The sequence below is a fragment of the Aotus nancymaae genome, unplaced genomic scaffold (assembly GCF_030222135.1).
Source record: "Aotus nancymaae isolate 86718 unplaced genomic scaffold, 86718_ANA_hifiasm-v0.15.2.pri h1tg000076l, whole genome shotgun sequence".
In the NCBI taxonomy this organism is placed as follows: Eukaryota; Metazoa; Chordata; class Mammalia; order Primates; family Aotidae; genus Aotus; species Aotus nancymaae.
Window position 1 is genome coordinate 16,590,118 of NW_026988491.1, and position 25,048 is coordinate 16,615,165.

Here is a 25,048-nt window from a genome sequence, read left to right on the forward strand (position 1 = left end):
TCCGATTGGCTAGGAAGCCTCTCTCTTAGGTGGGCGAGTGGTGGGGCTGCGCATGCGCATCTACTGAAGCGCCGCTTGGCCGTTGGGCCGCCCACCTGTTGCTCTGACGTGCCGGCGCCGCCGCAAGGTGGTTGCTGGGTGTGCCGCTGGCGCTGGCGCTGGGTGAGCGGAGCGGCTGCGGGGCTTCTCTCGGCGTCCGGGTGTCCAGCTTCCCACAGCGCGTCCTGGTAGCGTCCGTGGGCGCCCAGGCCTCGAAGAACCTCCTCGAGGCGGGCACCTGAGGTGGCGGCTGAGGCAGATAATGGCGCCTGGGCTGCGGTGGCGCTGGCCCTGTCGCCTGGAGGCTTTCTCCAGGGCCAGGATATACTTATTTTTTTGTAAACCAACTCTTCCTTAGCGCAGAAGAGGCGTCAAAGCTCTGGCGCGTCTCCAGAGCCCCGGGAGGAAGGCTGTAACGGCAGCCCCATCGTAGGCAGGGACATTCGCATCCCGAGCCCTGGATCGCTGAAAACCAGTCCAGAGTTCGGAAGCTGGAATGAACCTTAGAGTGTCGGTTCTGGGTTTTCTTCGCTGGCGTTTTCCCGCTGACGTTATGTAAACATCAAGAGGAGCCTAGAAGTGTAAAGGAAAAAAGGACAGCTAACCACAGGGCAGACCGTGGGCAAGATACCTTCGTGTTCTCCGCTCTCATAGGTCAGGTAGGTACCGTCAGCGTCCCCGTTTGACAAGTGAGGAAACTGAGGTGGCCCAGAGTCCAGGTCACTGGACAGATCCCCCCAACTGCAACCCCAACCCCCCCCCCCCGACTCCTGCCTAAGAGTCTCGGTTTTTTTCTGAAGGTGCAATTGACAGGAGCCTGTGAGTATTGGGGAAGGGGCCAGGGGCCAGGGCTGAGCTTACCCTGCATCTAGTCCAAACTTTCCCATTTTGAAGGGTTAAAAAACCAGATGTACTTTTTAGTTCCTTATTATCTTCTAAAATGTATGTATATTCAAGTGAGCTATACAAAAGAAAGCACGTAACATGTAAATTTAAAAGCATAATGGTAAAATGGAACCTCAGTACCAACTTAAGAAGCTGTAACAGTAAAGGTTTACATAAAGTGTCCTTAGTAGCCAGTGTTCTCTAGTTCTTTAGGTACATTAACTTGTCTAAGCCTCCCAACAACCAGTGAGATAAGTGTTGATCCTTTTTTTTTTTTGAGACAGTCTTGCTCTGTTGCCCAGGCTGGAGCGCAATGGCGCCATCTCGGCTCACTGCAACCTCCGCCTCCCAGGTTCAAGCGATTTTCCTGCCTCAGCCTCCCGAATCGCTGGGATTACAGGTGCGCACCACCATGCCCCGCTAATTTTTGTATTTTAGTAAAGACAGGTGACCTCTAGTAGAGGTAGTTTGTATTTTAGTAGAAAAGGGTGACCTCAAGTGATATGCCCGCCTCAGCCTACCAAAGGGCTGGGATTACAGGCGTGAGCCACTGCCCCCAGCCGATATACCCATTTTATAGATGAGAAAACTGAGGCACAAAAAGACTAAAAGTCGGTTTTCTGACTCTCACACCACCTATACCATGATATCTATCTGTGTGATTCTAACCCCTCTATGCGCCTGCCTCCTTCAGAAGTACCCACTATCCTAATAAATTAATTCTGTTTAACATTCTTTTTCACTGGGGAAAAAAAAATGGGATGCAGTGGTTCACACCTGTAATCCCAGCATTTTGGGAGGCCAAGGCGGGTGGATCACCTGAGCTCAGGAGTTCCAGTCCAGTGTGGCCAACATGGTGAAACCTCATCTCTACTAAAACTACAAAAATTGGCGTGGTGGCAGGCACCTGTAATCCCACCTACTTGGGAGGCTGAGGCGGGAGAATCACTTGAGCCTGGGAGGTGGAGGTTGCAGTGAGCTGAAACTGCACCACTGCACTCCAGTCTGGGCGACAGAGTGAGACCCTGTCTCAAAAAAAAAAGAAAAAGGAAATAGTAGAAAAGACCTCTAAACTCACAAACTGGGAGACAATTTTTGCAAATCACATATTCCATACGAGACTTGTATCTAGGAGATATAAAACTCTTACAGCTCAATAATAAAAAGACAAATAGCCAAATTAAAAAATGGGCAAGGGTGACACCACCAAATGCTGGTGAGGATGTGAAGCAATGGGAACTCTTTTCACTGGTGGGAATGCAAAATGGTACAGCAACTTTGGAAGACAATTTGGCTTTCTTACAAAACTAAACATACTCCTATGATAAGATCCAGCCATTGCATGCCTTAGTGTTTACCCAAATGAGCTGAAAACTTATGTCCACACAGAAACCTGCACATGGATGTTTATAGCAGCTTTATTTGTAATTGCCAAAGCTTGAAAGCAACCAAGATGTCCTACAGCAGGTGAATGGATAAACTGGCATATCCAGACATGCACTGTATTCAGCACTAGAAAGAAATGTGCTGTTAAGCCATGAAAAGGCGTGGAGAAACTTTAAATGCATTACTAAGTGAAAGAAGCCAATCTGAAAAAGCTACATACTGTCTGATTCCAACTATATTACATTCTGGAAAAGGCAAAACTATGGAGACAGTAAAAATATCTTTGGTTGTCAGGGGCTGGGAGTGGGGAGAAATGCACAGAGAATTTTTCAGGTAGTGAAATTACACTGGATGAGTGGTGGATACATGTTATTACACATTTGTCAAATCCAGCAGGATGTATGGCACCAGGAGTAAAACCTAATGTAAACTGTGGGCTATGGGGTATAATGGTGTGTGATGTAGCTTCATTGCTTGTAACAAATGTAACTTCTGGTGCCTGATGTTGACGATGGGGGAGGCTATGAGTGTGTGTGGGATAGGGGAACTTTGTATTTTCTGTTGAGTTTTGCTGTGAACCCAAAACTGCTCTTAAAGATGAAATTTTTATTTTAATGGGCTAAGTATTTGAATTTTTCCAAAGAGGATACACAAATGACTGATAAGTACATGAAAAGACATTCAGCATCATGAGTCATTAGGGAAATACAAATCAAAGCCATAATGAGATACCATTTTTCACCCAGAAGAATGGCTAGAATAAGAAAGACACACACAGCCAGGCATGATGGCTCACACCTGGGCATGGTGGTACATGCCCAGTTACTGGGGAGGCTGAGGCAGGAGGATTGCTTGACTTGGGAGGCAGAGGTTGCCATGAGTTGAGATCACGCCACTGCACTCCAGTCTGGGCGACAGAGTGAGACTCCATTTCAAAAAAAAAATAGACACAAGTTAGTGTTGGCAAGGATGTAGAGAAATTAGAACTTTCATGCTTTGCTGGTGGGAATGTAAAATGGTGTCTGGCAATTTCTTAAACAGTTAAATGTAGCCAGGAGTGGTGGTACACACCTGTAGGAGGCTGAGGCAGAAGCAGTGCTTGAGGTTAGGAGTTTGAGACCAGACTGGGCAAAATAGTGAGACTCTATTAAAAAAAAAATTAAAGGTAGACTTACTATATGATCCAACAATTCCACTCCTAGGTATCTACCCCAAAGAAATTTTTGTCCACACAAAGACTTGTATGCAGATGTTCATAGCAGCATTATTTACAATAGCCAAAAACTAAAAACACCCAAATGGCTATCAGTTGATAAGTAGATAAACAGAATGTGGTCTATCAGCCAGGCATGCTGGCTCATTCCTGTAATCTCAGGATTGCTTGAGGCCAGGAGTTTGAGAACAGCCTGAGCAACATAGGCCGCATCTCTACAACAATTTGTTTAAAATAGCTGAGCATGATGATATGTGTCCGTGTAGTTCCAGCTACTCAGGAGGCTGAAGTAGGAGGATTGCTTGAAGCCAGCAGTTCAGGGCTGCCATAAACTATGATCCTAGCACTGTACTCCAATCTGCGTGACAAAAAATAAAAATAAAACACAACAAAATATGGTGATACAGTTTGGATATTTGTCCCCTCCACAATCTCATGTCGAAATTTCATCCCTGGTGTTAGAGTTGAAGCCTGGTGGGAGGTGATTGGGTCATGGAGGCAGATCCCTCATGAATGGCTTAGCACCACCCCCTTGGTGATGAGTGAGTTCATGTGCAGTCTGGTTGTTCAAAGGTGTGTGGCATCTACCCCCTTACTTTCTCGCTCCTGCTGTCACCATGTGACATCCCTGCTCCCCCTTTTCTTCTGCTGTGATTGGAAGCTTCCTGAGGACCTCACCAGGAGCGGATGCTGGAGCCATGCTTGCACAGCCTGCCGAACTCTGAGCCAATTAAACCTCTTTTTTTATTTTTTATTTTTATTTTTTTAAGTCTTGCTCTATTGCCCAGGCTGGAGTGCAATGGCATGATCTTGGCTCACTACAACCTCCACCTCCCGGGTTTAAGTGATTCTCCTGTCTCAGCCTCCCGAGTAGCTGGGATTACAGGCGCCCACCACTACACCTGGCTAATTTTTGTATTTTTAGTAGAGATGGGATTTCACCATGTTGGTCAGGCTGATCTCGAACACCTGACCTCCAGTGATCCACCCACCTCAGCCTCCCAAAGTGCTAGGATTACAGGCATGAGCCACCGCACCCTGCCTAAACCTCTTTTCTTTGTGAATCACCCAGCCTCAGGTATTTATAGCAGTGCAAGAAGGGCCTAATACATGTGGTGTCTCCATATAATGGATACTCTTCATCAATGATGAACCCTGAAAAACACTAAATGAAAAAAGCTAAACACAGATAGCACATATTGTAGTATTCTGTTTTTGTAAAGGATTCCAGAAAAGAAAAATCTGTAGTGATAGAGGTAGATGAATGGTTATCAGATGCCGAGAGTGAAAATGGGGAGTGAATGTGAAAGGCACAAGGTTTCCTTTTTTGGGGGGATGGTGGAGACAAAGGAGTCTCACTCTGTCGCCCAGGCTAGAGTGCAGTCGTGCAATCTTGGCTCACTGCAACCTCTGCCTCCTGGGTTCAAGTGATTCTCATGCCTCAGCCTCCCAAGTAGCTGGGATTACAGGCATGCACCATCATGCCTGGCTAATTTTTGTATTTTTAGTAGAGACAGGGTTTCGCTATGTTGGCCGGAATGGTTTCAAACTCCTGACCTCAGGTGATTCGACTGTCTCAGCCTCCTAAAGTGCTGGGATTACAAGTGTGAGCCACGTGCCCGGCCTCAATGTTTCTTTTAAGGCTGATGGGAATTTTTAAAAATTAGTTTGTGGTGATAGCGTACAACTTTTAAAATATACGAAAATTCATTGAGTTGTACACTTAAAATGGGTGAATGACATATTTTACGGCATGTAAATTATATCACAGTAAAGCCATTTGGGAGGCGTCTTGTTCTGTGGCCCAGGCTGGAGTGCAGTGACACGATCTTGGCTCACAGCAGCCTCCCCTTGAGATCCTTCCACCTCAGCCTCCCAAGTAGCTGGGACTAAAGGCTATAGGGACTCCCAAGTAGCTGGGACTATAGGGACCACCATGTCCAGCTAATTTTTTTTGTATTATTTTGTAGAGACTGGGTCTCACCATGTTGCCTAGGCAGGTCTTGAACTCCTGGGATTAACCAATCCTCCCACCTCGGCCTCCCAAAGTGTTGAGATTACAGGCGTGAGCCACCTTGCTCTGCCATTTCTATAATTTTAACATTTCAAGAATATGATATAAATGAAATCATACACTATATGACCTTTTGGCTAGGCTTTTTTTTTTTCCCCTCAATATCAGTTTCTTGAGATTCATCAAGCTTGTTACATGTATAAATACTTATTCCTTTTTATATCTGAGTAGTAGTCCATGGTATGGATGCATTACAGGTTGTTGAACCATTCACCCCTTGAAGAACACATGGGTTGTTTTGGTTTTTGGCTATTACATATCAAACTACTGTAAACATTTGTGTATGGCTTTTGTGTCAACATAAAGTCTTCATTTCTCTGTATAATTCCCCAAGAGTGCAATGGGTCATATGGTTATTGTATATTTAGTTATTTAAGATACTGCCAAATTAGGCCGGGTGCAGTGGCTCCCGCCTATAATTCTATCATTTTGAGAGTCCAAGGTGGGCAGATCATGAGGTCAGGAGTTCAAGACCAGCCTGGCCAACATGGTGAAACCTTGTCTGTACTAAAAATACAAAAATTAGCCAGGCATGCTGGCGTGTGCCTGTAATCCTGGTTATTTGGGAAGCTGAGGCAGGAGAATTGCTTGAACCCAGGAGGCGGAGGTTGCAGTGCGCTGAGATCCTACCACTGCACTCCAGCCTGGGGTGACAGAGCAAGACTCCATCTTGGGGGCAGGTGAGGGGGGAAGAAAAAAAGGAACTGCCAAATTGTTTTTCAGAATAACTGTATCATTTTACATTCTCATTGGCAGTTTATGAGTGATCCGGTTTCTCCACATCCTCTTCTGCATTTGGTGTAACAACTTTTTACCTTTAGCCATTTGGGTAATGTAGAGGGATCTCCCATTGGAGTTTGAGTTTGCATTTCCTTAATGGCTAGTTATATTGAACATTCTTTCATAAGTTTATTTCCAATCTGTGTATTCTCTTTAGTGAAGTGCTTTTTTATGTCTTTTGCACATTGTTTATTTAGATTGTTTACTTTTGAGTTTTGGGAGTTCCTTATATATTCTAGATCCTTTGTTAGATAAGTAGTTTGCAAATATTTTCTCCCACTCTATGCCTTTTCATCCTCTGGACAGGGTCTTTTCACAGAGCAAAAGTGCTTAGTTTTGATGAAATCCATTTTTAAAAATTTTTCCTGTTATGGATTGTGCTTTTGGTGTCAAGACTAACAATGCTTTGTGTAGCTCTCAGTCTAGACGATTTTCTCCTTCATGGTTGATAATTTACATTTAAGTTCATGGTCTTTTTTTTTTTTTTGGCGGGGTGGGGAGACAGAGTCTCACTCCCTCACCCAGGCTGGAGTGCAGTGGTGTAATCTTGACTCACTACAACCTCTGCCTCCCAAGTTCAAGCAATTCTAGTGCCTCATCCTCCCAAGTAGCCAAAATTATAGGTGCACACCATCACACCCAGCTAATTTTTGTATTTTTGTTGGAGACGGGGTTTCACCATGTTGGCCAGGCCAGTCTGGAACTCCTGACCTCAAGTGATTTGCCCGCCATAACCTCTCAAAGTGCTGGAATTATAGGCATGAGCCACCGCACCGGCTCATAATTTTTGTGTATAATGTGAGAGTTAGTTCAAGGTTCATTTTCTTGCTTATGAATATCTGATTACTCCAGAACCATTTGTTAAAAAGCCATTTTCCCTCCATTGAATGCATCAGCACCTTTATTAAAAAAAAAAAAAAAAATGGGCATATTAGTTGATGACAGATTCTCTTAGTTTTCCTTCCTTTGAGAATTTTCCAATTTCCCCCAGCATTCTTGAAGGACATTTTCATTGGATATGGGATTCTGGGTTCATAGTTCTTTTAAACACTTGAAAAATGTTGTGTCACTTCTTTCTGGCTTCTATTGTCTCTGATGAGAAATCAGCTGTCATTCACATTTTTTTTTTTTCTATGTAAGTAACATTGTTTTCTTCTGGCTGTTTTCAAAAAAACTTTTTGTTTTCATAAGTCTGACTATAATGTGTCTTGGTATGAACTTCAGGTTTGACCTGATTGGAATTCTCTAAGCCTCTTTATTTTTATTTATTTTATTTTTTTGAGACAGACTCTTACTCTGTCACCCAGGCTGGAGCACAGTGGCAGGATATCGGCTCACTGCAACCTCTGTCTCCCAGGTTTAAGCGATTCTCCTGTCTCAGCCTCCCAAGTAGCTGGGACTACAGGCATGCACCACCACGCCCAGCTAATTTTTGTGTTTTTAGTAGAGACAGGTTTCACCATGTTGGCCAGGATGGTCTCAATCTCTTGACTTCATGATCTGCCCGCCTCGGCCTCCTGAAGTGCTGGGATTACAAGCATTAGCCACCGCACCCGGCCAGAATCTATTGTTTTATACATTTTGCCAAATAGGAAAGTTTTCTTTGATGATTTGTTCATTTGTTTGTTTGTTTATTTGAGACAGGGTCTTGCTCTGTTACCCAGGCTGGAATAGAGTGGCACAATCATGGCCCACTGCAACCTAGACCTTCTGGGCTCAAGTGTCACTCTCACCTCAGCTCCCAGAGTAGCTGGGACCACAGCTGTGCATCACCACACTCAGTTAATTTTTGTATTTTTTTGTAGAGATGGCATCTCACTATGTTGTCCAGGCTGGTCTCAAACTCCTGGGCTCGAGAAATCCTCCTCCTTCTGCCTCCCAAAATGCTGGGATTACAGGCATGAGCTATCACACCCCACTCTGATCTTTTATTAATAGTGTCACAGGTCCCTGAGGCTGTATTTACTGTTTTGTCCATCTGTCCATCTTTCCTTCCCTCCTTCCCTTCTGCCCTCCCTCCCTCCTTCTTTCCCTTTCTTTCTGCTTCCAAAAAAAAAAAAAAAAGACTCCATCTCAAAGAAAAAAAATAAAAAATAAGTGATTGAGGGCAGACATTTTTTGCCTTAAGACATTTCTGGCTTGGTGTGTTGGCTCACACCTGTAATGCCAACACTTTGGGAGGCCAAGGTGGGCAGATCACCTGAGGTCAGGACTTTGAGACCAGCCTGGCCAACATGGTGAAACCCAGTCTCTACTAAAAATATAAAAATTGGCCAGGTATGGTGGCGGACACCTGTAATCTTAGCTACTTAGGACGTAGGTAGGAGAATGTCTTGAACCTGTGAGGCGGAGGTTGCAGTGAGCTGAGATTGCACCATTGTACTCCAGCCTGAGTGACAAGAGTGCAACTCTGTCTCAAAAATAATAGTAATAATAAATAAATAAATTTAAGACATTCCTGAACTTAGGAGCAAAGCATTTAATATTTTACTATTGAGTATACGTTGCTAGCTATAGGTTTTTTGTAGATGCCTTTATCAGACTGAAAATGTTTCCATGAACTCCTAGTTTGCTGGAAATTTTTTTTCCTTTCAGGAACAGATGTTGATTTTGTGAAATATATTTTATGCATTTGTTGAGATAATCATGTAGTTTTTCTTCAGTCTGTTAACGTGGTAAATTTCATTTATTGGTTTTTAAATTTGAACCAACCTTGCATTCCTCGAAGTAAATGCCATTGATAATGTTGTATATATTTACATATTATTTTCAATGTGATAAGATTTTGTTAATACTTGGATCTGTGTTTATGAGGTCCATCTATCTCATTTCTTACGTCTGGTAATAATTGTTTTATATACTGAGAACTTCAGTGTTAAGGTGCATATGTATTTGGAATTGTGATATTTTCCTGTTGGACTAATTTTTTTTATCATTATATAATGTCCCTTTTTGTATTATTATTATTATTTTTTAGACGGAGTCTGGCACTGTCGCCCAGGCTGTAGCGCAGTGGCGCAATCTCAGCTTACTGCAATCTCCACCTCCTGGGTTCAAGCAATTCTCCTGCCTTAGCCTTCTGAATAGCTGAGACTGCAGGTGTGCACCACCACACCCTGCTAATTTTTTTGTGTTTTAGGAGAGATGCGGTTTCACCATGTTGGCCAGGATGGTCTTGATCTCTTGATCTCATGATCTGCCCGCCTCAGCCTCCCAAAGTGCTGGGATTACAGGCATGAGCCACCGTGCCTGGCCCTTTTTTTCTTTTTTAACTGTTATTGCTTTAAAGTCTGTTTGGGTGACATAAGAATAGCTACTCTTGCTCACTTTGGTTTCTATTTGCATGGAATACCTTTTTCTACCCCTTTACCTTAAGTTTATATGAGTTGTTATGCATTTGGCGAGTCTCTTGAAGACAGCAGATACTTGGTTGGTGAATTTTGTCCATTCTGCCATTCTGTATCTTTTAAGTGGAGCATTTAGGCCATTTACATTCAATGTTAGTATTGAGATGTGAGATACTGTTTTATTCATGGTGATAGTTGTTGCCTGAATACCTTGGCTTTTTAAAAATTGTGTTATTGTTTTATAGGCCTTGTGAGATATATACTTAAAGGAGATTCTATTTTTGTTTCAAGATTTAGAACTCTTTTTGGCATTCCTTGTAGTTCTGGCTTGGTAGTGACAGATTCTCTCAGCATTTGTTTGTCTGAAAAAGACTTTATCTCTCCTTCATTTATGAAGCTTTTTTTTGCTGGATACAAAATTCTTGGTTGGCAATCATTTTGTTTGAGGAGGCTAAAGATTGGACCCCAATCCCTTCTGGCTTATAGGATTTCTGCTGGGAAATCTGCTGTTAATCTGATAGGTTTTCCTTTATAGGTTCCCTGATGCTTTTGCTTCATCCCTCTTAAGATCCTTCGCTTCATCTTGACTTTAGATAACCTGATGACTGTGTGCCTTTGTGTGCCTGACTTGTGATCTTTTTGCAATGAATTTTTTAGGTGTTCTTTGAGCTTCGTGTATTTGGATGTCTAAATCTCTGGCAAGGCCAAGGAACTTTGCCTTGATTATTTCCTCAAATAAGCTTTCAAAACGTTTAGGTTTGTCTTCTTCCTCAGGAACACCAGTTGTTTTTAGGTTTGGCTGTTTAACATAACCCCAAATTTCTTGGAGGCTTTGTTCATTTTTTTAATTTGTCTTTGTCTGGTTGAGTTACTTTAAATGCTTTGTCTTCAGGCTCTGAAGTTCTTTCTTCTACTTGTTGTAGTCAATTGTTGACACTTTCCAGTGCATTTTGTATTTCTCTAAGTGTGTCTTCCATTTCCAGAAATTGATTGTTTTTTCTTTATAATATCTATTTCTCTGGATAATTTTTCATCCATAGCCTGTATTTTTTGTTGTTGTTTCTAGCTTTTTGTTTTTTGTTTTTTTTGAGACAGGGTCTCACTTTGTCGCCCAGACTAGAGTGCAGTGGTGCAATCTCAGCTCACTGCAATTTCTGCTTCCTGGGTTCAAGCAGTCCTCCTGCCTCAGCCTCCCGAGTAGCTGGGATTACAGGCGCATACCACCGTGCCTGGCTAATTTTTGTATTTTTAGTAGAGATGGGGTTTCACTTTGTTGACCATGCTGGTCTCAAACTCTTGACCTTAAGTGATCTTCCCACCTCAGACTTCCAAAGTGCTGGGTTTACAGGTGTGAGCCACCTCGCCTGACAAATCCAAAGCCTGTATTAATTTTTAAATTTCTTTATGTTAGTTTTCACCTTTCTCTGGTATCTCCTTGAGTAGTTTAATAATCTACCTTCTGAATTTTTTATCTGGCAATTCAGAGATTTCTTCTTGATTTGGATTTATTGCTGGGGAGCTAGTATGGTCTTTTGGGGGTGTTATAGAACCTTGTTTTATCATATTACAAATTACTTTTCTTATTTCTTCTCATTTGTGTAGACTATTTCAGGGGAAAAATCTGGAACTCAAGGGCTGCTGTTCAGATTCTTTTGTCCCACAGAGTGATTCCTTCATGTGATGGGCTCCCCCTTCCCCTAGGAATGGAACTTCCGGGGAGCCAGACTGCAGTGATTGCCATTGCTCTTCTGGGTCCAGCCACTCAGTGGGGCTACCAGGTTCCAGGCTGGTGCTGGGGAATGTCTGCAAAGAGTCCTGTGATGTGATCCATCTTCACCTGCTCTGGTGGAGTTGGGAGGGGAGTAAAGTAGACTGTGAGTGTGAGGGTCCTTGCTTGTAGTTTTGTTTAGTGTGCTGGCTTTCTCAAATGCTGGTTGTGCTAGCAGTGAAGTTGTCACGTGGACAGACTCAGGACCGCTGGTTAGCCAGGGTGTTGCAGGCAGTGGAATTAGCTGTTGTATTCTTCTTCCTTGGAGCAGGGTTATTCTGTAGTGAGTTGCTATAATTCCCTGACTTGGTTGACCTCCAGCCAGGAGGTGGTGCTTTCTTTTTTTTATGAAGACGGGGTTTCACCATGTTGGTCAGACTGGTCTTGAACTCCTGACCTCAGGTGATCCGCCCGCCTTGGCCTCCAAAGTGCTTGGATTACAGGCGTGGGCCACCATGCCCAGCCGAGGTGGTGCTTTCAAGAGAGCACCAGCTGCAATCCGAGAAGGGGGATATAAGCTTGCCCTGAGTTGGCCAGGATAAGTATTCAGGTTTCTCAGGTGATGACCATAAAGCTCCCAAGAGTTTATGGCTTTTGGATCAGTTACCAGGACCGGTAGAGAAATACCGTCAGGTGGGGGCAGGGTTAGGCAAGTCTGAGTTCAGACTCCTTTCCAGGAATCTTTCTGTTACCGATTTCTAATTTTTTTTCTTTTATTTATTTATTTATTTATTTAAAAGATGGAGTTTTGCTCTTGTTGCCCAGGCTGGAGTGCAGTGGCGCGATCTCGGCTCACTGCAACCTCCGCCTCCTGGGTTCAAGCAATTCTCCTGCCTCGGCCTCCTGAGTAGCTGGGATTACAGGCACGTGCCACCACACCCAACTATGATTTCTAATTTTTAATGCCACAGTAGTTGAAGGACATACTTGAAATAAATTTAAAATCTATTGAGATTTGTTTTGTGGTCCAGAATCTGGCCTATCTTGGCGAATGTTTTATGTGTATGTGAGACTGAGGCATCCATCCCTCAGTTTCAACCACCCATAGATTTGTAATTATTATTGTTACATTTACAGAAATTTGGAGGAAGGTAGAAGTTACTGTCTTGAACCATAAGATGTCTGTTTGAAGTCTTCAAGCTCCTCAAGGGTAAGCTCTATGTTTTGTTAACCTTTGATCCTCTCAGCATAATGCTTGGTCTAAAATGGAAGCTCAGCAGACACTGGTTGAACGAGTGAATGAATGAATGGATGACATTCAGTTGTTAGGCTGTGTTCTGGTTTTTGATTTAGAAAATATGCTTACTGTGTTACGCAATAAGATTGAGTTTTGGCTGGGTGCAGTGGCTTACTCCTGTAATCTCAATACTCTGGGAGGCCGAGGTGGGTGGATCACTTGAGGCTAGGAGTTTAAGACCAGCCTGGCCAACATGATGAGACCCTGTCTCTACTGAAAATACAAAAAATTAGGCATGGTAATACGTACTTATAACCCCAGCTACTCGGGAGGCTGAGGCACGAGAATCTCTTGAACCTGTGAGGCAGACGTTGCCTGGAGAGCCACTGTACTCCAGCCTGCGCAACAGATCAAGACTCTGTCTCAAAAAAAAAAAAAAAAGACTGAGTCTTACACACCTTTGTGTCTTTGTGTCTCTATGGGACTTCACACAGAGCTTGGCACATTGTGGCTGCTCGGTTAGCACTGTTTGTGCTGAATTGAACCAACCAGATATGTACAAAGGGGCTGCCTCTCACTACTGGGGATTTAAAGCCACCCTGAGGCATTTGACAAGCTGTTCTGGCCAAGGTTGAAGAGGTTGTCCCATCATAAAGCCCCCTAAGACATGATGTCACACATAGACACCATTCTCCCTGCAAAGTGGGGCGGGGGGGCCTGTGCACTGGACTCCCAGACTTAGCTGGGCTCCAGTGCTCTTCTCGGGTTTGGTCCTAGAGCCCAAGAGGAGGTGGATAAGCTACCTGACACTGATATGGTAAAAGGATTATCTGCAAATCACTAGCTTCATCAAGGTTGGCCTCTTTGGTAAGCAGGCCTAAAAGGCTGCACTCAGTAAACCACCCAAGCAGATGAATATTTTTTTACCCCAAGCCTACCTTTTCTGCATCCTTTCCTATTTGGCATGCCCTTCTGCTCCTCTCCTCTCCTTTAGGACTCATTCCTCTCCTTTCCTCCTCTAAACCTCCTCCCAGAAAAAAACCTGATAACTTCACTCACACCGAGTTATAGATAACTAACAAAGCTTACTATTAAATATATTGCTAGCAGGGTTCTGAGTCAGGTACAGCAACTTTTCAACTCTGATCAGGTCTTGAAGTGCTAGGATGAGCCACAGTCATGTAATCGTTCATTCATTTGGTTACTGAGCTCTTGCTGTGTCCCATGCATGAGGGCAGCTACTGGGGGTTTGACAGTGGGTGGGCCTAAAGTGGTCTCTCAGTCAGGAGACGGTACAGTACCCTAAGAGCACTGAAGAGGGCTACCTCACGTGAACTCAGGTAGTCGGGGAAGCCTTCCTGAAAGCCATGGAGAAGCACATTCTAGGTAGAGAACAGCATGTGCAAAGGCCTAGAAGTGAGAGCATCTGAGGTGAAAGTTCAGTCTCTGTTGTCAGCAGCAGGACATGGAGCAACACTGACATTGAGATTTAGGTAGAGGGAGACAGAGAATGAGAGGGGGAGAGAAGCAGACAGACAGAAGACAGGGACAGGTAGGAGGAAAACCAGAGCATGAAAGAGAAAGAGAGGAGTGGGAGGTAGTAGGTAAACCAGAGCATGAGAGGTCAAGCAGCCAGGAGGGAAGGTGAGGTTGTTAAAGAAAAGGTCAGCTGGGTTTGGTGACTAGGAGTGGATTGGTGACCTCAGTGAGAGGGGTTTCAGAGGCTTATGGGGACAGAAACAGGTTGCAGTGGGTTGTGGAGTGCGGGAGAGGTAGAAAGCAGGAAACACACCCCCTGCTGACGCCGCTCTCGAGGAGACTGGTGTTAAGTGTAGGGGTCAGTTAGGACAGTAACTGGAGAAAGAATACGGCTTCAAGGGAGCAAGGCTTTTTTCTTTTTTCTTTTTTTTTTGAGATGAAGTTTTGCTCTTGTTGCCCTTGGAGTGCAGTGGCGTGATCTCGGCTCACTGCAAACTCCACCTCCCAGGTTCAAGCGATTCTCCTCCCTCAGCCTCCTGAGTAGCTGGGATTACAGGCATGCACCACCACGCCCGGATACTTTTGTATTTTTAGTAGAGACAGGGTTTCTCCATGTTGGTCAGGCTGGTCTTGAACTCCTGACCTCAGGTGATCTGCCCGCGTTGTCCTCCCAAAGTGCTGGGATTACAGATGTGAGCCACTGCACCCAGCTGGCTTTTTTCTTTTCAATGGAAGAGATCAGCAATGTGTTTAGATGCTGATGGAAGGAGCCAGAAGAAAAGCAGAATATTGAGGTGAGACAGGAGATCCCCAAATGTCCAGGTGAGAAGACCAGATGAAATCGGGTACAGGAGCAGGGCTAGCCTCAAAGAGGCGAGGGCAGCCTCCTCCCCTCCTCCCCTCCTTCCCTGGCCAAGGCACGCCCTGGCCCGTGGCTTCCTGTCATAGGCCTAGGAGAAGCCAGTGAATGGATGGGTTTGGTGGCATAAAGTCGAAATGCCCATCTGATGGTGCCTGTGTTCTCTGCTGAAAATGAGGAAGACAGAGGTGGAGTTAGAGGTTAAAGAGAGAATCTAAGAGCTGGGCACTGTGTCCCACTCCTTTAATCCCAACGCTTCAGGAAGCCAACGCAGGAAGATCGGTAGAGCCCAGGAGTTCAAGACCAGCCTGGGCAACATAGTGAGACTCTGTCTCTAAAAAAATAAAAATAAAAAACTAGCTGGGCATGGTGGTGTGTGCCTGTGGTCCCAGCTATTCAGGAAACTGAGGTAGGAAGATCACTTGAGTGTGGGATGTTGAGGCTGCAGTGAGCAGTGATCACGCCACTCCACTCTAGCCTGAGTGACATAGCAAGACCCTATCTCAAAAAAAAAAAAAAAAAAAAAAAAAAAAAAAAAAATTAGTGCTGGGCATGGTGGCTCACGCCTGTAATCCCAGCACTTTGGGAGGCCGAAGCGGGTGGATCACCTGAGGTCAGGAGTTCAAGTTCAGCCTGGCCAACATAGTGAAACCCTGTCTCTACTGAAAATACAAAAACTGGCTGGGTGTGGTGGTGTGCATGCCTGTAGTCCCAGGTACTTGGGAAGCTGAGGCACGAGAATCACTTGAATCTAGGAGGCAGAGGTTTCAGTGAGCTGAGATCAGGCCATTGCACTCCAGCCTGCATGACAGAGTGAGACCCTCTCTCTCAAAAAAAAAAGAGAATTTAAAATGGTTCCTGTGGAGAATGGGAAACAGAGACTGCCAGGCTGCAAGCAGGGGCCCCTCTCACATGAGAGACCTGGACTTTACAATGGATGTTAGTCTTGGTGGGATTTTGACACTCATGGTGGAGTTTCAGGCAGAGAAGGTATTTTGAGGAGGCTAGAAAGTCTCCCCCAGTTCCCCAGAGTTATTTTTTAAATGCTGCCTAAACCAGAAAACAAAGTGTTGGTAGTTTTTAACCATTATCATTCACTGTAATAATTAGCCACCTAAACCTGTGGACATTTTCACCAAATGATCAATAAAGTGATGCCTTTTTCCTGAATCCTGTCTCACCCCTTTTTTTCATCTTGTTTCACTGGGACCCACTTCTCCAGCTCTGAGGACATTGAAACCAGCATTTGTTTGGGGGCACAATGGTCTTGGGAGAAGTTCCTGAGCATTTTCCAAGCTCCTTGTGTCACCAAGCTCCTCCTGCTGTCACCAGCAGGCCATGCTCTGGGGATGGCGGTTCTTGCCATTGCCCCAACGGCCTTGGGCCTGTTGCCATCCCTGCCAGTCACAGAGCAAGGATGCATTGACTGTTGTCCATTTTTTCTTCCTAGACTGAAAATGGCATTTGGTCTATGCTGCCAGAAAGCGAGGTAAAGTTTCTGTGGGGCCTGTTACCATGCCCTGAATGACAAGGAGGGGGACCTCCACTTGGGCCTAAGAGGAAGGGAGAATAGGGCTCTCTACCCCTTTCCTGACTGGTGTAGTGTCTCCCTGGCTTGGGGTCAGGATGAAAGAGCAAGTGTTGGGGCAGCAGGAGTTCAAGGGGGAGGGCCTGTTCTGGCAGAGGGCCTGTGTGTGTGTGTGTGTGTGTGTGTGCATGTCTGCGTGTGTGTGCATGTGTATATGTCTGTGTGTATTGTGTCTCTGTACGTGTGTGTCTCTGTACATGTGCATGTCTGGGTGTGTGCATGTGTGTGTTTGCATCTGTGTGTGTGTGTGTGCGTATGCCTTCCTGTGCCTGTGTGTCTATGTGTGCATGTGCACGTCTGTGTCTGTGTGTGTATGTGTATGCATGTGTGTGTGTGTATGTGTGTGTGTGTACATGTGCATGTGTACAGACAGGAAGCCACTATCATGGCAGTGCCAAGATGCCCTGTTTGTCCCAAGGGAGGTGCCCCAGAAGAGGAGAAAGGGTCACGGGATATTGTCTTTTTTTTTCTTTTTTTTTTTTTGAGATGGAGTCTTGCTCTGTCACCAGGCTGGAGTGCAGTGGCGTGATCTCAGCTCACTACAACATGTGTCTCTTGGGTTCAAGCGATTCTCCTGCCTCAGCCTCCCAAATACCTGAGACTACAGGTGTGCACCATCACGCCCAGCTAACTTTTTTAGTTTTAGTAGAGATGGGGTTTTACCACGTTGGCCAGGATGGTCTGGCTCTTTTTTTTTTTTTTTTTTGAGATTGAGTTTCGCTCTTGTTACCCAGGCTGGAGTGCAATGGCGCAAGCTCGGCTCACCGCAACCTCCGCCTCCTGAGTTCAGGCAATTCTCCTGCCTCAGCCTCCCGAGTAGCTGGGATTACAGGCACGCGCCACCGTGCCCAGCTAATATTTTGTATTTTTAGTAGAGGCGGGGTTTCACCATGTTGACCAGGATGGTCTCGATCTCTTGACCTCGTGATCCACCCGCCTCGGCCTCCCAAAGTGCTGGGATTACAGGCATGAGCCACCGCGCCCGGCCGGTCTGGCTCTCTTGACTTCGTGACCTCGAGGTCTGCCTTGGCCTCCCAAAGTGCTGGGATTACAGGCATGTGCCACCGCACCTGGCCAGAATATTATCTTTAATCTGGGTTGTGGGACCTATCACTACAGAGTAAGAAGGGCTTTGGAGAGGGATACAGGGAAAAGAGCTCTTCCAACTCTGAATGCCCGAAGAGCCTCCCCCTGGGGCTGCCAGCAGTCAGGTGGAGACTCAGGGGCCGCCTGCCCCTGCTGGGCTGAGACTGGCTCTCCTGCCCTTGTTACACGGCCCCTTTCACCGCCAGTGGAAACCTGCCTCACGCTGCCCTGTCCCAGGCCCCATTGACTCCACAAACGCCGGGCCTCGCCCATGTTCTGGCAGCAGGCCTTTAGGGGCAGGGCCTGCTGTGTGCCAGGCGAGCTGAGCGGTTGCTTCCTGTACACCACCACCCTTGATGTCCTCGCCCTGCCTGAGCTCATGCTGGGACAGCCTCAAGTCCTGTCTCTCCTGCCATCCAGCCCAGGGCACATGGCTGGTATCGGGTATGGCCAGGCCATGGCAGGTTGGCCAGAGGGGCTCCAAGCCCACGCCAGGCCATGGCCTCTGGAAGCTGCCCCCACGAGCAGCGTGTTCACATCAGGAAGTGCCCGCTTCTCCCACCTGGGCTCCCGTTTCTTTGCAAGGGCCAAGGGGAACAGACAGGTCCTAGAGGCTGCTCGGCTCACAGGAAGCTCAGTCCAAGCTGCAGCGCACCTCGGCCCCGCACTGGGAATCCAGGGACAGGGGGCATCTAACCGGCCGTGGGCAAACTAAAACTTCCCCGATCTGAGCTATTCTCCTCCTCTATGAAACGGGATGTCTCGGGGAATCAGGAGCCCGAGGTCTCCCAGACATTCTGAGACCCTCAAGGGAGCTCCGCGGGGGATTGCCTATGTGCGGAATGGGCGGGAAAGGGAGCATCTGCCAGTCCTGGGACCGCGCTTCCTGCAGGAGAAGCCGCGCTGCCAGGAGCGGGACGGGGCGGGGTTGTCCAAGTTACCCCTCCCGAGCCCCCGACTGGAGGCCGCCCGCGCGGGAACACCGGCTGCGGCCCGGACTCGGCTGCCCGCCGCTCCCGCCCCTGACCCGGTAACCGAGTCCCAAGTGCTGCCCCGGGCCGCCCCCTCGTATATCCGGTCCACGGCTCCGGCCTCAGTTTCCCTCTGTCCCGCGGCGCTGTCGGAGTCGCACCCGTGCGGGCCCCACTTCCCGCTGCCCACTCTGGGTCCCGTCCTCACTCACCGGCGGCGAGGGCACGCTCTGGGAAGGGCACCGCCGGGCAGAAGTTAGCCAGGCCGCTGTCCCGGGGCTCGCCCCGCTCCTTTTTCAGCTATTCACAGAATATGTTATCAATTTTCTGTCACTCTCTCTCCCTGGAGAAACGAATATTATTTTGATTCTACAGAGAAAATAAAAGAGGTATCCTGAAAAATAAAAAGGGATTTGAGTTTTTTTCTTTCTGTGTAAGAATTCAGACATTAGCAGCACTGAATCTTATCAGATCAATTCCCTGCAGAAGGCTAAAGCCTGCAGTGGTCCAGGATCCGTAAACTCTACAGATGTGGGAAAAGAATGATAAAGGGAAGCTACTAAATATTCCTTTACTAAACCGTGCATGCAAAGCATGTCGATTGCCCCTGGTTTTAACTATCTGCACCGTAAATAAGAGATCTATCAGCCAAGTAGTTAGAGGTGAAAGACTCTCCTATTATCCTTTTAATTCCAATAAAACTATTCAACCAATTTTATTCACTTACACTGTTAATAAATTAGACCCTATCCTTTAGAAACCTTGCTCAAGTTGAAAACAGAAAAAAAGGGTCATATCTTTCAAATTTTTCTCTCCAATTTCTACATATTAATTAATCTCTTATGCACTGGATTTTGAACTATGGAAACAAATTTTATTTTTGTGTTTAGTCAAGTAAAAACACTATGTAAAGGAAAACTCTAGACAGAGTGAAACTCCATCTCAAAACACCAAAAAAAAAAAAAAAGAAAGAAAGAAAACTCAGAGAATGCGAACTTGCTATGCAGTTTAATGTTGATTCCAGAATATATCCGTTGCATAGGAGGAGGGCAAGGCATCCATGCTAGCTAGTTGAAATACAAGTTGAATTTGTAAATTAAGGAAATCAGGGTAATCCAGACCTCACCGTGTAAAGGAAACTGAACAAGAAATTTAGGATGAGTTTGGCATAATTTGTAGTACTCTAATCAGAGGAATCAATGCAATCAAAAGCACATTTTTATTCACACTAGTTGGAGAGAAATGTCCAAATCAAAGTTGTAGCCATACACATTTCCAATCAAATTTCTCTGGTGATTGGCACCTCAAATTACACTGCTTGTGTTGAATGCATGTGAGATTACACATGAATTAGCCTGGCATGCTGACTCATGCCTGGAATCCCACCGCTTTTTGAGGTCAGGGTGAGATTTAGGTGGCGTGGGGCAGGGTGGGGAGACATTGGGGCAGGGTGGGGAGTCATTGGGGCAGGGTGGGGAGAGATCGGGGCAGGCTGGCTGGCACTGCAGTTGATCACATCTTTATTCTCCCATGCCGCTTTTTGAGTGTCCTGGATGTTGGTCTTGTACGTCTGCCTGTGGTGACTCCGAATCCTTCCGGGGATCGGCGGGGACGTTTAGCGGGTAGGGGCCCCTCAGCTCTCCCCCACCTCCATTCCTGGGGAGGGACCAGTCGGAGACTTTGGCTGCCAGCTGTGGGTAGGGAACAGCTGCTTGCTGCAAGGGCTGCAGCATCCTTGGGCTGGGTGTCCTCCCATTCCATGGGGGAATCCGAGGAACTGCGGAGGTGGTCTTTCCCCAGCACCTAGTACATAAAGATTGATCCAAAAAATCATAAAACAAACAGATGACCTTTTCTACTTACAGGAATAAGATAACATTTTACAACTGTCAAAGCAAGCGATAAATCTTGAGGACAACAATTTCAAATGGCATGAGAATAATCACAAGCTTCAGTGAATACTTGGCAAACAAAGTGATAAAACTAGCCCAGTACAAAAACTTCAAGAAACACAATGTCTAATAAAACCACACAGCCTTCACCCAGCCATAATATTAGGTCAGTGAACCAGAAATAGACTTTTGCAATATCAAACTCCTTTCAGTTCCTTCTTTCCCTCAGCTCAACTGCTTCCAGGGGGGAAAAACGTGTCTGGGCTCAAACTCCATGATGGCGGAGACACTTAGGGGTCTCTACACTGGAGTGATCCCCACACTGGGTCAGGCTTCCCAAAGGGAAGGACGCCTCCTGCAGGGCTGTGTGCGCTGGGCACTCCATGGCCCTTGGAGTGGAAACTCACAGGCACCTGGGCCTCGTCAGCCCTGTTCATTTCTGTCAGGCTCCTGCTATGGACATTTCCCTTTAAGGCCCTGGGACTGCAGTCGACGGAAGCGAGGTTTCCCTGAGTCTCCAGGGGCCTCGAGATAGATGCTGCTCCCCCACTGCTACAGGGGCCCCCTTTCTCCTCCTCCTGCCCCTGGGTCTCTACCTCATCGTCCACTTCCATCGCTTCCAGCTCTTCTTCCGCCGCCCCCGCCTCCGCCTTTGGGGTCTGGCCCGGCGCTGTCCCCACGGTGTTTCTGCTGCCTGCAAAGTTGTGTGGAGGCAGCACAGGTTTCTTTCTCGATGGGGGCCTCCAGACCCGGGGAGGAGGGTCCCACTGTTGGTTGCTGGAGCTCAAGATCTTGCAGGTGACTACTATGCAAAGTCGAAGACCCGGCTCGGGGGACAAGGTGAAGCGATGAGAGTTTAGCCCTCCCGGGGCAGGCGCATGCGCAGGAACTGCGGGGTGAACCTGGTGAGCTGAAGAGTCTTCGTGGACATTAGGTGACCATGGTGGGGCAGGCAGACGCGCAGGAACTGCGGGGTGAACCTGGCCGGCTGAAGAGTTTGTGTGGACTGGAGGTGACCCTTGCAGTTGCCACTGCTGCTGGAGCCTGCGGTGTACCCAGGAACAAAATACACTTAGTAGAAATATAAAATAAAAAAAAAAGACGAAAGAGAAAAGAAAAAAGAAAAACACACTTAGTACATTTCCCATGTTAGGAAAGTTGTGCACAGACCAATACAATGGTCAGAAATGGAGAGGGTAGTCCTGAGTCACCCACTAGTCTGTGTCCGGGTGGGGCACCGGGCAGCTGGGCTCTTATGACATCTCAATGGGGCTGGTGACAGAGCAGGGCCGGTTGCCTCTCCGGGGGCTCAGACACACCCCTTCCCCTCTCCGGGAGCTCGGACACACCCCCTCCCCCTCTCCGGGAGTCTGGGAAAAAAGCCCCATCAGAACCTACCTGATACCATTTTGTCCCATCCAGGCCCCACTCCCTACCTACCATTTTGTCTTCTGCAGGCCCCACTCTGTGCCTGCCATTTTGTCTTCTGCAGGCCCCACCCTGTGCCTGCCATTTTGTCTTCCTGCCTACTATTTTGTCCTATCTGGGCCCCACTCCCCTCCGTTTTGTTCCATCCAGGTCCCACTCCCCTCCATTTTGTCCCACTCACCTTGGGCACAGCCAATCAAACGCCTCCACTCCCTATAAAACCCCGTGCCTGAGAGGAGTCCACACGACTTCTCCAGCCCCTCCTGTCCGGACCGCAGAACCTCACCCGGGAGCCTGAATAAATTTCTTCGCATTGGATTATCTTCGTGCTGGCCTCAGTTTCTTCATTTCAAACGTGCAAATGAAAACCATAAGGCACCGCTTCACAACCACTAGGAGAATTATAATTAAACAGTCAGAGAATAACATATGCTAGCAAGAAACTAGAACCCTTGGCCAGGCCCAACACTCATGCTTATAATCCTAATATTGTGGGAGACAAAGGCAGGAGGACCACTTGAGGTCAATAATTTGAGACCAGCTGGGACAACATAAGGAGACCTCATCTCTATTAAAAGTAAAACTTAAAGGCCAGGCACAGTGGCTTATGTGTGTAATCCCAGCACTTTGGGAGGCCAAGGTGGGCAGATTACCTGAGGTCAGAAGTTCGGGACCAGCCTGACCAACATGGAGAAACCCCATCTCTACTAAAAACACAAAATTAGCTGGGTGTGGCGGTGCACACCTGTAATCCCAGCTACTCGGGAGGCTGAGGCAGAATTGCTTGAACCCGGGAGGCAGAGGTTTCAGTGAGCTGAGATCACGCCATTGCACTCCAGCCTGGGCAACAAGAATGAAACTCCGACTCAAAAAAAATAAAATAAAAATAAAACTTAAAAACTTAGCCACGGGCCAGGCGCAGTGGCTCACGCCTATAATCCCAGCACTTTGGGAGATTGACACTGGTGGATCACTTGAGGCCAGGAGTTCATGACCAGCCTTCCCAACATGGCAAAACCCCGTCTTTACTAAAACTACAAAAAATAGCCAGAGATGGTGGCACACACCTATAGTCCCAGCTACCTGGGAGGCTGAGGCAGGATAACTGCTTGAAGCTGGGTGGCAGAGGTTGCAGTGAGTCAAGATTGCACCACTGCACTCCAGCCTGGGCAACACAGCAAGACACCATCTCAAAAAAAAAAAAAAAAAAAAAAAAAAAATATATATATATATATATGTATATTTACCAGTTTATAAAAAACGGTTGATCCAAATTATTTTTCTGACAAAATGGAACAAGATTAAACTTTAGGAATTTTTAAAATAGGCAACCTTATAAAGGTTGTGAACCAACTTTTGGATAACACAGTTTAAATCAGTTACCAATATACTGGGTTGGATAAAGAATAGTTAGTTGTGAGGCCTGGTGCGGTGGCTCACACCTATAATCCCAGCACTTTGGGAGGCGGGTGGATCACGAGGTCAAGAGATCGAGACCATCCTGGTCAACAAGGTGAAACCCTGTCTCTACTAAAAATACAAAAATTAGCTGGGCATTGTAAGGCTGGTTGCGTTGCGGAGACCTCGGACACAGCCCCTTCCCTCTCCGGGAGCTCAGACGCTCCCCCCTCCCTGACGGAGAGCTTGGACACACCTCCTTCCCTTGCCGGGAGCTCGCACACACCCACCCACCCCTCTCCCCGCCAGAACCTACCTGATAGCATTTTGTCCAATCCCGGCCCCACTCCCTGCCTGCCATTTTGTCTTCCTACCTACCATTTTGTCCTATCTGGGCCCCACTCCCTGCCTACCATTTTGTCGTATCTGGGCCCCACTCCCTACCTACCATTTTGTCCTATCTGGGCCCCACTCCCTGCCATTTTGTTCCATTCGGGCCCCACTCCCTGCCATTTTGTCCCACTCACCTTGGGCACAACCAATCAAACGCCTCCACTCCCTATAAAACCCCACGTCTGAGAGGAGTTCGCGCGACTTCTCTGGCCCTTCCTGTAGGATCACAGAACGTCACCCGGGAGCCTGAATAAAACCCTTTGCATTGGATTATTTTCGTGCTGGCCTCAGTTTCTTCATCTTACTCTCGGCGAGAACAGACCTTACAGGCATGGTGGTGCACGCCTGTAGTCTCAGGTACTCGGGAGGCTGAGGCAGGAGAATTGCTTGAACCTAGGAGGCGGAGGTTGCAGTGAGCCGAGGTCGTGCCATTGCACTCCAGTCTGGGTAACAACAGTGAAACTCCGTCTCAAAAAAAAAAAAAAAGGAATAGTTAGTTGTGAAAACATGACTGCGTTATGTGAGGCAGCCCAAAACAGATGAGTGAGTCTAACCAGTCTGTACAGTTTTCTCTTGGACTCAATTTTTTGTCTTTGAAGAAAAGAATGTTGCCATTTCTTTTAGTAGAGGGAGGAAGTCTTTCCAAGGGAATTTCATCTTTTGCTTTTAAGAAACAGCATGAAGTTCATAATGATTTTCATTTTGTATCTGCTGGTTTTCAAGTGTTTTTAACTTAAACAGTCAGTATTCCAGAATAGCCATTTAGAGGATAAAGAGGAGGAATTGTGAGGAGTGGGGAGGCTCCAGAGAGGAAAAATTTCAGCTAGCTTTGACACAGTGTTTTGTAGGAAGGCAATCTTTGAGTCCTGAATGGACTTGTTTTTTAGCCTCAAGATACCAATGAGAAATGCATACTTTATTGGGAGTGTTGGCCGGGTGTGGTGGCTCACTCCTGTAATCCAAGCACCTTGGAGGCCAAGGCGGGCAGATCACCTGAGGTCGGGAGTTCAAGACCAGCCTGAGCATCATGGTGAAACCCCGTTTTTATTTAAAAAAAAAAAAAAAAAATTGGGAGTGTATTTTATAACCATGGTCTTGTTTAAAGAATAAACTAGGCCAGGTGCAGTGGCTCACACCTGTAATCCTAGCACTTTGGGAGGGCAGAGTAGGCAGATCACCTGAAATTGGGAGCAGCCTGACCAACATGGAGAAACCCATCTCTACTAAAAATACAAAATTAGCCAGGCATGGTGGCACATGCCTGTAATCCCAGCTACTCTGGAGG

The 25,048-nt window shown here is 46.7% G+C and overlaps 2 long non-coding RNA genes across 2 annotated transcripts; one reads left to right on the forward strand and one right to left on the reverse strand.

The window, feature by feature from the left end:
- The first annotated feature begins 195 nt into the window (after positions 1 to 195).
- On the forward strand, positions 196 to 16,177 carry LOC135271265 (uncharacterized). Its single transcript, XR_010339383.1, has 2 exons — positions 196 to 698; positions 12,570 to 16,177. It is a non-coding gene; the product is annotated as an uncharacterized LOC135271265 (long non-coding RNA).
- A 3,468-nt stretch (positions 16,178 to 19,645) lies between these two features.
- Positions 19,646 to 23,681, reverse strand: LOC135271264 (uncharacterized). Its single transcript, XR_010339382.1, has 2 exons — positions 21,141 to 23,681; positions 19,646 to 20,455 (listed from the first exon to the last, which is right to left on the reverse strand). It is a non-coding gene; the product is annotated as an uncharacterized LOC135271264 (long non-coding RNA).
- Positions 23,682 to 25,048: the final 1,367 nt, after the last annotated feature.